At 44.3% G+C, this 12,180-nt stretch overlaps 1 protein-coding gene across 18 annotated transcripts in view; it reads left to right on the top strand.

The window, feature by feature from the left end:
- EPHA5 (EPH receptor A5) overlaps window positions 1-12,180 on the top strand; it is a 197,284-nt gene that overhangs the window by 87,061 nt on the left and 98,043 nt on the right. The window lies entirely within an intron of this gene.

Raw genomic sequence — 12,180 nt, 5'->3', positions numbered from 1 at the left:
TGAAATCCTTAAAAAGCACAGAAAAAAACAGGCAAAACAACAACAAAAAATATATATTTCTCTGGCAAGGTCAGTACAGTTCCATAGAGAGCAGCACCGTTGTGTTAATCAGCACCAGGGAGTTTGTGGTCCTTCATTTCTTCTTCTCCCCTTAATTCTCTTTCCCTGGTTTTCTCCATACAAACTTTTTTTGCCCACCCTTTCCATCTCAACTTTCATTCTCTTGTGAATTTTGTGCTTGCTTTCTCTGCCTAACTTCTGAGACAGCACCGAAGCTGATTTTTGCCCTGGTCACATCGAGCAAGGTGGTGCTTGGAGGTGCTGCTGCGGGGGAAAGCAGCTGGGAAAGAGGATGCCTGCAGGAGTGCAACAAGCAAAGCTCGACAGGGAGGGTCCAGAAAAATGATGCAATGGTGTATAGGAAATAATACCATTCAGGAAGGTCTGGGTGCTTTCATGGGTCTGGAGTCGGAGGATGAGCTGAACTTCTTGCTGACTGGGTCCCTGTTGGGAGGATTTTGTTTGCTTCTCTGCTTTCCTTGCTGGACAAGGCCAGGAGAATACGTTTCCTCAGGTTCCTGGGCACCAAGGTGCAGTAAGTGGGGTCTTAGAGCACAGTAGCTCAAGGTGAGCTGGGCAGACGCTGTCCCTGATTGAGGTGGTGTCTGTAAAGTCAAGAATGTGAAGGCTGGCTTGTTGTCAGGTCAGTTTTGAGCAGAGATAATCATGGGTCAAATGAAATTATAGAGCAATTTCTAAGCCAGGAAATTCCCTTCCAGGCTTCCATGCTGAGTTCTTAGAAATACCCATTCAAATGTCTGCGTTGGCACATAGCTACCCAAGTCCAGCAAATTTTGGTTTCCTTACCAAGTCCTTGTTCATTGTCTCAATTTTTAAAGTGAGATTTACAAGAGAACTTCTGAAAATCTGATTACTTTGAAGGTTTTCCCACAAAACTTGCTCTTAGAGTAAACGAATGTCTGTAAAGGGTGTAAAGTATTTGTTAAATTGCTGTCTTTTGGTTATTAGAGGCCAAGCATTGCCATGTTAACTCTTCAGAAGGAGTAAGCTCTGGTAGCAGCTCAGAAGCCTCCTTTTGCTGGATCCAAAGTCACCCAGAGAAATGTCTTGGGCTTGGTTATGGAAAAAATAAAAGCTTGCTGAAGCGGTGTCCTTTGTTAACTTTGAATTTGTAGCACGGGATGAAAAATGTCTCTTCATAAGGGATCGGCTTGTAATTATCAATTCTCTGTGATAGTGGCTGATGTAGCTTTTAGGTGGAGTGTGTGCTTGGGAATTCATCTTGGGCACAGGCGCAGGGATGGGTGTTGTGGCCAGCAGCAGTCATTTCCCCCTGGCTCCCCCACAAAATCGTCTCAGCAACCTTTCCCAGCGTTCATACCTCAGCAGCAAGCGCTCGCACGGAAAGGAGATGACAAATACGATCCTCCCCCCAGGGTATTCATCTCTTCAGAAATATTAATTGCTTGTAAAACTAAGTAAGGGAGACGGTGAAAACAGAACGGGGAGGTGAGGAGGGAGCCTGCGATCCAAGTACCTACACAGCAGGGGATCAGCTGAAAGCGCTACCAGATCAGAAATAATCACACTGCGATGAAAAATGTATGTAAACACCTTGTGTCCTGAGAACAAATGTCACTGCAGCTGCCTTGTTTCCTCAGTTGCTCTCAGAGCCCGTGGGCTTGATCCTGCCCTTGGGTCTTACCCGGGAGCTGGGCTGCAGGGACCAAGGCATTGCTGAGGGCTGTGGGCACGTAGGGCTGTTCTGCAGCTCCTGCTGCATGTCTCCAGATGCGCCTTGCCAATAATCAGTTGATCAAGTAACACAATCCGACTGTCGAGGTTTACAAATACTGCGCTTCGGAATTACAAATAGCGGCGATTTTTTTAGGCGGTGTTACAAAGTGAGAATAGCAGGCTGCAGTGACAGCACAAAGTCTGCCAGTGCATGTAGACCAGCCCAGTTCCCCATGTATATGGATGAAAAGAGAGCAACTATTTGTATTTTCCCCAATAGGCTCTACCGATGTCTGACATATTACCGCAGGTCTTCCAGCAGAATAACAAAGAAAACAATAGTTTTCCTCCGTGGTCTCATCGACTCTCTCTAAGAGTTCTGGCTTGGTATTAACAAGTAAACAACGTTTGCTTCTCCTAGATTGCCTTATGCTACAGAGACAAAATAAAATTACCGGGAAGAGAAGGTTTTATAAACGAGTTACTCTTGTGTTTTTTTTTTTCCTTTCTGAAAACAAACTGAACCAAATGCCGCCAACTGAAAGGAACAAGGGGAGAAGTCACTGAAGGAGGAGGTGATTGGATATATATTTATTGCATTTGTAGGAGTACATTATTGCTGATTCAATGAAATAAGAAAATTGTTTAGGCTTGCCTGAATGAGCATTACTTTATCTAATCAACCTTTTCTAAATTGGTCTTAATGTACTTCTATAAATACATTATTTCCAAACTCCAGGTTGTGTGGGCAGCATCAATTCTGCTCTGCCGTGGCACCCAGACGTGCCCACCCTTTTGTTCTATGCTTGAAAAGCATTATAGCCTTTTCTTTTTCTTCCAGAAGCGGGGTAAGAAATTAATTGGGAGGGAAATGCTTTGTGCATGGTCCGAGAGTGCAGTGGACTATGCAGCTGCTATTTGGTTGTTTGGAGTTGGATGCTGACTTCTCTGTGGGCGGGCAGCTGAGCAGAGGTTTGGGCTGCCACGTGCATAGGGCTGCTCTCGGTGACCCTCTGGGACCCACAGTGTGTCCCTCAGACCTAAAGGATTCGGCATTCTCATGTCTGTGGGGTGAGTCACTCTTCTGGAGGCACAGAAGCCAAACTGCTTTTGCATTTAAATACTGAGAAAACTCTGTGTCTTGGGGCATTACACGCTGCTGCCCGGCTTGATTTTTTGTTGTTGTTGTTGTTTTGTTTGTTTTTTTATTAAGAGGAACCCCCAGTTTCAAAGAGAAAAGATTTGAGATATGCAAGGAGGAAGGAGATTTTAGGAGGCACACCTTGTGCTAGCTTTTATCCAGGGCTCTTAACAGCAGCTTGTTAGAGCTGTGGTTTATGGAGAAGAGATCGTAGCTCTTGGAAGATAACCTCCAAATTGCAACCTAGAGGGCTGATTTCACTCCATCCGAACAAGCAAGCTGTGCTGCTGGAGCTCCGTAACCTCGGGCACCGTGAGCTGTGGTGGTATTGATCCGGGTGCAGGCAAGGGAAGAGCCACATCCGAACTTGGAAAGGAGCCCTGTGGGCTGTGCCATGAGTAGCTTGGATCGGAGCTAAGCCCTCCTCTTCGTGCTGGTGCGCAAGGCAATTTCAGGATAAGCAAATAAATGAGGGCTCGAGCGCAGGCTGATTGTTTACGCCTTGCTAGCAGAGCATGCAGCTTCTCCTTGCTCCTTCTGGAAATGAAGCTAGGCCTGTTCCCTTAAACCCATTAAGTGGTTGTAATTGTGTTGTTATTAAGCTGAAATGATATATCTAAAGGTCCTCATGCATGGATCATGAAGAAGCTAAGTAGCATTACAGGGCTGGGAAACGGTAAGCCCATGGATTCATATGGAAAAAAAAAATCTGTCAGTTTTGTCTTTGATAAGCAGTTAATTTAGCTCAGAATTGGCAGAATTCCCTGTAGTTTGTGTAGGGAATTTCTAGGTTATGCTGCGAACATCAGAGTAATATGTGGTTATCTGAGACAACTGACAAGTGTTCAAGCGTGACAGCTATTGGGAAAGCAAATTCCAAAGACAGGTTGAATCTGAATATATTAGAGCATACGGGCTGCTGTGTGTGTGTGTGTTGTGACAGAACGAGGAGCAGAAGCAGGATTGTTGTAGTTCACCGAATGACGGCAGAGGCTCTGTCTGGTAGCAGCTGAGGTGGTGGCACTGGGGGTGGGTGACATGGATCATGGGGTGAAGCAGCTGTGCCCCTGCTCTGGCCTGGCCCCATGGAAAACCCTGGAGGTGTTGAGTGTGGTAGGTGTGCTCCTGGGGCATGTCTTTGTGTTGCTTCATCTCCCCCAGAGCTGTTTTGTATGACCCTCAGTGCGTTTGCAGATGCCACCAAGCTGCGTGGGGCGGCCGACATGCTGGAGGGAAGGGATGCCATCCTGAGGGACGCCTGAGTTCTGTGTTCAGCACCCAGCACAAGGCCATGGGACTGATGGAGTGAGCCCAGAGGAGGCCACAAGGATGCTCGGAGGACTGGAGCACCTCTCCTATGAAGACAGGCTGAGGGAGTTGGGGTGGTTCATCCTGGAAAAGAGAAGGCTCTGGGGAGACCTTGTTGCGGCCTATCAGTAGCTAAAGGGGGCCTACAAGAAAGCTGGGAGGGACTCTTTGTCAGGGGGTGCAGTGATAAGACAAGGAGTAATGGCTTTAAACTGAAAGAGGGTAGGTTTAGATGAGATATTAGGAAGAAATTATTTATTCAGAGGGTAGTGAGGCACTGGCACAGGATGCCCAGAGATGCCTCATCCCTGGAGGTGCTCAAGGCCAGGCTGGATGGGGCCTTGGGCAACCTGGTCTGGTGGGAGCTGTCCCTGCCCGTGGCAGAAGGATTGAAATTGGATGATCTTTAAGGTCCCTCCCAACCCAAACCATTCTGTGATTATGTTTCTTTCCCCTGAGAAGGATTTAGGATTCCTTTATTTTTCCTCCTGATGTTAATGTGCTGACAAAGATGTCAGTATGGACAAACTTGCTTGAAATGAAGTCTTCTGGGGGAAAGAAGGACAAAGAAGAGATGAGATATGCAGCTTTTTGGACTAAGTTGTTGTTTTTTGATGATACCAAGGATTTTGGTTCACCCCACTATAAGAGCTCAACAGGTTGTATCCTAGGGTGTGCAAGCATTGTATGTGATGTGCTACAGTTCGGGAGCAGCCCGATATGACTGTAGGTCACAAAGTGTCTTAGCACACAAAAGCTCACACCAATTGGAGAATGGAGCCAGGAGAAACCCCAAGTTAACACAAAATTAAATCTGTAACTTAGAAACTGCAGCAGAGGAGCTCATGACTATTCATTTTAGGTGTTAAAATGTCTGCGGGGTTGGGGATTAGAAGGTGAGATGATTGCAAGGTAAGGTCTCTTGGGGGCAAACCTGCATGTAGGGAGGTAGTAGCTATTACATTTGGGGGCCTTGCAGAAGAGCAGGTTCAAGAAATCTGACAACAAACAGATTGTATTTGATGCCTGCAAGGAGATATGAGAAGTTTAATGCATAGCCTTCTGCAAAAGCGAAAACGTCATCGTTTATAACCTTTTAAGCAGCAATCTCATTGAAGGGAAATAACAGATAGCAATCTGGTTATTTATTTATTTGACATACTTTAAAAAAGATGAGAGCTAGTTTCTACATTTGTTCATCTTCAGAATGACATACAGCTCTGAGAGTAAGCCACACATAAGTTTCATAGACCGTGGTGGTATATTTTGCCTTTTAAGAGCTATCGGGTAAATCCAGAGACTACCAGATAATATACTCAGCTTGAAAATGATAAGCACGGAGATATGAAAGCCATTCCTTTTCCTGCTGTTGAAATGGGAAGATTAGTGGAAATGTCATGGCTCAGAATTCATGAAGCAATGTTTCCCTAATCAGCCATCACACTAAATTGCCCGAATACAGTATATTTGTATTTATTTCTTTTATATAAGTAGACTATACACATGTGAAGGCAGGCTGAAACAGGCGTTGCAAATAGAAATCCTTATGCATCATTCTCTGTGTTATCGGGGTTGTGTACTAATTGTGTTAGGTCTATGATTAGCTACTATGAAAAAGGTCAGCGTATGACTTGATAAATACCACAAAATGCTCTGCAGGAGGAGCCTACAGGTTAGAAAGAGCCACAGACGGGTTCAGCTTTTCCAGAGCTGTGGGCCAAACCCTCACGTGCTTATCAAAATGCAGTATTGCTCGCTGAGGATATGACCCATGTGTCTGGTTGCTGCCTGCTTTCACTCTGCAGCAGGTAGGACATAAAAGTTGGCTTTGCATCGGAAGAGATTTTGGCAATGCGTGAGTAATTTGCAGCTTTCAGGCTCAAGTGGTGACAGCTGGAGGGACATGTCCGTAATATTGCCTCTGTCATTCTCAGGAGACATATGTGTTAGAAAATGCCTGATTTACAAAAACAGAACTTGCATGAGCGCATACCATACATATAAATGTATGTATATATACACCAGGCGTATACCCAGCCTGTGGTGCTTTGAATGACTGCTTAATGCAACATGGTGGCGATGTTTGTGGAGGATGTACATTCATACAGCCTTTTTGCTCTAGGATGTTTTTGGAGGCTTTTCTCCAGTGATGTCAGGCAGGTTTAAATCGTTTAAATGAATGAGCTTGCTTTGCTGAAGCAGGTTAGGAAGGGGGAGCTCAAACTGTTCTGCTGGTGGGTTTTGGGGGGCAGTAACTTCTAGCAGCTGGGGACAAATCAACTTTTCCCATTAGAGCTAGGTACAGGAAAGAAAACACGTGCCCTTGGCTCTTCCTGAGACTTGGCTGTCCTTCCACCTTCCCTGCTCATTAAAGAGAGGAAAAATTACTGGAACGTAATTCCGTGTACTCAAAAAGGTGCAGTGTGAACAGAGAAAGGATGTTCCCTGGTAAAGAGAGCTCATGAGGTAAATAGATGATGAGGGGCATAAAGTGGAAAAGCACAAAAAACGATGGGATGCCATAAGGTGCCTTCCCAGTTAGTGACTTTGTAATGGGAGCCCCGTGGGCCCCATAAACTTGCCAAAAAATACTGTGTGCTATTTTGAGGGAAGATTACCTTTTTTTTTTTTTTTTTTTTTTTTAATCCAACACAGACAAAATTCATGTTCTCTGGTCTGGGCTGAGATTTATGGCAGTGCAGGATATTAGTACTTTTCCGATTACAGCACTGTGGCAGTAGGAGACTGAGATGCATGCCTCTTGCTGCTAGAAAGCTGACAGCATGTGCTTATGTCTGCATGTGTATTAGCAAGGGTTATTAATTTCTTTTGGATGCAAAACTGAAATTAGTGTCCCTTGGCTTTTTCCGAACTGAAAATGGCTTTTTAAATATGTAAGAATCAGAAATCATTTTCCTGATACCTGGGCCCTTTCCTGAGCCTATCATTCACATGATCATTTGTCATTAGGCACAGTGGGCAGGAGGTTAATTGTAATTGTGCAGTCACCTGGACTATTGTGTGATTTGAAGCAGAGTTTCTCTGCTGTGTCAGGTCCAACAGTATATTATTTGAATGCGTTAGTGCCAGGCTGATCTTTAAATCTGCCAGAGAACTGAGGAAGAAGTGATTTAAGCGTTCGATTTAGTGCTCTCTTCTTGCTGTCCGCTTCAGGCCACTTTACTAGCGATAGCAGGATGTGAGTGGAATTAAAATACAGATGTGTCAGTTTTTTAAAAAAAATCAAATCAAATCAAAAGTAGCAACCGAGAACGTGGAACCCTTCATCTTAGTAACTTAATGCTGTGTATCTTTGTTGACAACTCTATATGTAAATCACTAATTATTCTAAACTATTCGGTTCCCCTCCAGGAAATCCAGACTTTGACATTAAAGGCTAGCTATAACGAATGAAAGCCTTACACCGATTCCCCACAGGTTTTATTAAGCTGCAGAGAAAACCCAAGGTTTTTGCATCATGAATAACTGTGATAGAGGGGTCAGCAATTTACCTACATCAGTGGAGATTACTGGGTTTGGGGCAGTAATTGTAAGCACTTTAAGGCTTTGGTAATGCATACTTTGTTCTTTGCTGAAACGGTGAGGGAAGGAGGGCACGACTGCCTGGTAGGCTGAGGTCTCCTTTCACTGCTTTCTACCACAGCTGGACTCGAGGAGTGTGATATACATGCACAGCTGATCCAGTATGTCAGTCTTTGAGTTGTTTTTGTATTTTTTTCCACGCAGACTTTTTCCCTGTTTTCCCAGTCCTTGCTTTTTTGGCCTGGCAACTCATTTGCAGACCTACACTGAGCTGTAGGTTGGCTGGGCTGCATGTGTGGCAATGCCTCTTGTGTAGCTGTGGGAGGGCTGGTTCATCTTGTTCATCAGTGCCCTGGATGGCACCTTGATGGTCCCATGCAAGCTACAGGGATGCTGGATGCAAGGAGAGGGCCGTGGTCTCTCCTCGCCTGCTTTGTGCTGTGCAAACTGCATTTTTGTCTGCATGACCTTACAGAAGAGAGGGCTGTAGGCAGCGCTGTTGGGACCAATTCTGCATGGAGGTCCTGTGGTGCATTTAACATGTGCTGAAAGGTAAGACCGGGTTAAAACTCCGGATAACTTGAGTTATATGTCTACTTCTGTTCTTAAACCCGTCTTTGACACACTCTCTCAGGGATGCAGGAATTATGCAGACTTTCAGAATTCGTTTGTTACCTTCATTCACCAGCCAGTTATCATAAATCTCTAAACTCCTATTACTGTCTTAAATGCTGTATTCATTTTCTGTTGTTTCGTTTCTGCTCATTCTTAATGTATTTCATTGTAGCTCCAGTGCTTCTGATCCAAAGCAGGTTCTTTGCAGTGGGGAGACAAGCTGAAGGTTTCTAAATTTGGGACTCCCTAAGCAGAGCATCTTCCTGCATTAACGCCTGATGAGACAGCTTCATTGCCTTCTGATCCTTTCGTCAGGCTAGAGAAGGGCAGCCCTGGAAAGCAAAATTCCTATTTGGATTTTATTTTAAATCCAATTTCTCAAGAGCAAAGGAGAGCTTACTTTCCTTTTTTTTTTTTTTTTTTTTCTCCTCTTCAAAAAAAAAATAAAAAGGAAAGAAAAGAAAGAAGACCAGCCAAAATATCTTCCTGTGGCTGAGCGCACAGTGCTCTTGATGTCTTCTCCTGTGCTGGCCTTTTGCCTTCTCTCCCCTCTACCTTCTATTTATATTATTCTTGGCCACCTTTCTTGAAGGAGCTATTGATTAAAGGATGCAAGCTGCCTCAGATCCTGCATATCAAGCTGCTCTTTTTTTTTCAAGTTACTCAGTATGTGAAGAGCATCTATTTCTGCACTGCAGTGCAGCTTTACCCAGATATACCTGGTCTCTCCAGCAATCTTTTTTTTTTTTTTTTTTTTCCCTTTGCCCTCCCATCCTGCTAAACGGACATCCTGTCAAATACTGTTTGCACAGACTGACAGCTATAGAGGTCCTGGAGAAAAAGCCAGATCCGTGCACATACTATAACAAACAGAATCAAAATGTCAAGACACAAGTGAAATATATCACTATGCTTCCCTGTCAGATTTTGCTAATATCACCTGGATAAATTGACAGAGGAACACCTGCAGCAAGTTAACCTATTTTTATTAGAGCTTGTTTCACATATTTATATGTGGTGAGAAATATAAGGGCTGCTGGGGAGAAAGCTCCCCGTTATTTCATGGCAGGACGGAGTGCCCACTGTTCTTCACGCAGAAGGACGATCAGGGCAGTGAAGTCACTTTCAAATAACACAGCAATTAATAAAGGAAGAAAAAATAATTTCACAGTCCGCTGTTAAATTAGCAATTCTTCAGAGTGTCGGGAGATCCTGGCAGAATTAATATGCACTCTGAAGCGTTGGGCAGTCTTGGTGCGTATCATTTACCCAGCAGCTGCAAGAGCAAAATGCTGAGGAGAGGTCCTCCATTGCAAGGGAAATTGTGAAATTATCTATCCAGCAATCATCCAGCAGCCTATTTGCAAGTAATCCATAAGAAAAGAAGCAGTTGGATTTGGATTGTGCCCCTCGTTCTTTCAAGACAGAAGTAGGAGAAACAGTGGCCGGAAAATGATGTGTTAAGTAACACAGGGGTAAAAAAAAAAATAGGTAGGGAGCACCATACATTTGAGCAGGGAGAGGAAAGTATACAATAAGAGGGCAATAAATTTCCCTCGTGTTGAAGGGGAATATTTTATAGCAGCTTTTTGCAAATTAAATGCATCTACATAAATAATGTAGCAACACATTTAATTGCAACTATTTATTTTTAAATTTGCCTGGGTGACAGGAGAATTTCTGTGCAGAGTAATGAACCCAGTTTTTCTGCCACTTGTGCAACTTCTATTTAAAAACCAAAAAAGGGTGAATAGTATTTTGGCCAAGTATCAGAGCCTCAGAAGTTTTTAGCTGTTCTTTAGTGGATCTGAAAAAAAAACAACCACCAAAAACCATCAGAAGTGGGTACTGTGTGTGTAATCGTGGCTGGGTATTGGGGAGGTCAAGAGATGACAGGGAGAAAAAGTATTACCAGTCCTGCTTAGGTCAGGAAACCCCCATTTAGTCGCGCAGTGCCAAGTGTACCTCTTCAAATAGAGGAGGCACACTGGGCTCTGTTTGCCTTCTACTGGTTGAGCTGTTGGTGTTGGTTTTCAGGCTTTCTTCTCACAAAGGCTAGAAACCTCTTTTTTTTTGCATGACAAGACTGATTCTTGGTGCGTGCTCTACCTTTCAGGGCTGCTGGGAGGACGCAGAGCATCCTCCCATGTCACCCTCACTCGCTTGTTATCACAGGATAGGTGCTTTCACGTGTGACAAAGCTTTGAAAAAAGGCTTGGAAGATGACCTGTAGGATGGAAAGCTGTTGTATGTCACATGAAGATGAGCAGGTTGTGGTCTTCTCTTGTAAGGTATAGGTATGCCAAGCCTCCAGCATGGCAAATCCAGGGCACCATGCCCTCGTGCCAATGCCAGTTGCTCTTTTGTGTTTTTTTTCCCTCTTGTTGTCTTCTAGTCTTTCCTGAACAAAATGAATGTGAATGATTTCTGCAAAGCAGACTCCTTGCTTTTTGCCTAACCAGTCTTTGGAAGACCGCTTAAGTTGATGCAATGCAAGGGTGCAGGAACACAGCAGAAATTACGAATACAGTGCTGGATTTCCAGGGCAGAAAGGATTATGTAGGTACTGCTTATTCTCTGGATATAGCTAGAGAGCCAATTAAGCAGCAGTATTCCCTTTACAATAATTTCAGAATGAAATCTCCATAAATCAAGCCTTGTAAGCTCAAAATCGGGCTATGAGAATGACCAGCATCGCTGCTGCAAAGTTCACGGCAAGGATGGTCCAACTCCAGCATCCAAAAGCCATCAGGCAGCCCGCCCAAATGGTGTTGTGGCTGGCTGCAAAACCAGGACACTCGAAGCATCGAGTCATATTGATTTATCTTGGGTATGAGCAGTTTTTCCTGCAGAAATGGGGGAGCTCTCAGTGAACGAAGCAATTCTCTTGCTGCTGCAGGATCGGAGCTCAAAGCAATGCTTGGAAGGTTGGCATGACACGAGCTGGCGATGTCCCACTGCCCATCGTTGAGCTTGCTCCTAAAGACGGGCCGTTCGGTGGGGTTATTTGGCGAGGCAGATGAACGGTGAAGTTTTGCAGTGTTCATCTGGCCCAGAGGAGCAGTTGAGTCAACTTAACAAATAACTTCAGTATTTTGGTGTCATCTTAATTAAACTGGAGCCACGAAGTGCTGTATTGGAATGTGGTGGGAAAGCTGCTCGATGTTTCCATGCTGACTTTGTTGGGTGTGTGTGTGTGGAAAGCACTGCCCACGTGCCGCAGAATTGGCCAGCGTCGCCTGAATCTTCGATTTGCAAATATACTTCCCAGGAGTCATTTTTATGTGCACGAACCCATTTAGCACACTTAGTCCAGGCAACTCTGGATAAATCCTTCCTATCTTTTGTCAGAAGGACTGTAAAAGATCCATCTACGTCGCCCTCTGATGGAATTTGAATAGATGTGTCTGGAGTGACATATGCTCAGCCATAAATTACAGAGAGAAACAATTTTAAAATAAATTGTCTACAGCCAGTCCTACCAAATTTACCTCCCGAGACAGATGATCATAAAGCTAGAAGCAAACAAGCCCTTAAACATTTGAGGCAGGCTTTCAGAGGATGCCTTTGCTGAGGTGTTGGCAGCACCTGCCAATCTGTGGTGATGCTTAGTGTGGACCAAAGCGTTAAAAGAGGGCAATGAAAGAAATGCTAATTTTTACACCACCTGAAAATCTTATCCATACAAATGGAGCTGTACAAGGTGGAGTCAACCAGAAGGAAATGCTTCTAGCATTTTAGTTTCCCTTACTGCCAGTGTGCGTACAGCCTATTAGTTGAGGCTAAAACCTTGAAATGTTGGTGGGGTAAACACA

This window comes from Anas platyrhynchos, chromosome 4 (assembly GCF_047663525.1).
Source record: "Anas platyrhynchos isolate ZD024472 breed Pekin duck chromosome 4, IASCAAS_PekinDuck_T2T, whole genome shotgun sequence".
Classification (NCBI taxonomy): domain Eukaryota; kingdom Metazoa; phylum Chordata; class Aves; order Anseriformes; family Anatidae; genus Anas; species Anas platyrhynchos.
The sequence above is the reverse complement of the archived record's forward strand: the minus strand, read 5'-3'. Positions and strand labels throughout refer to the sequence as shown.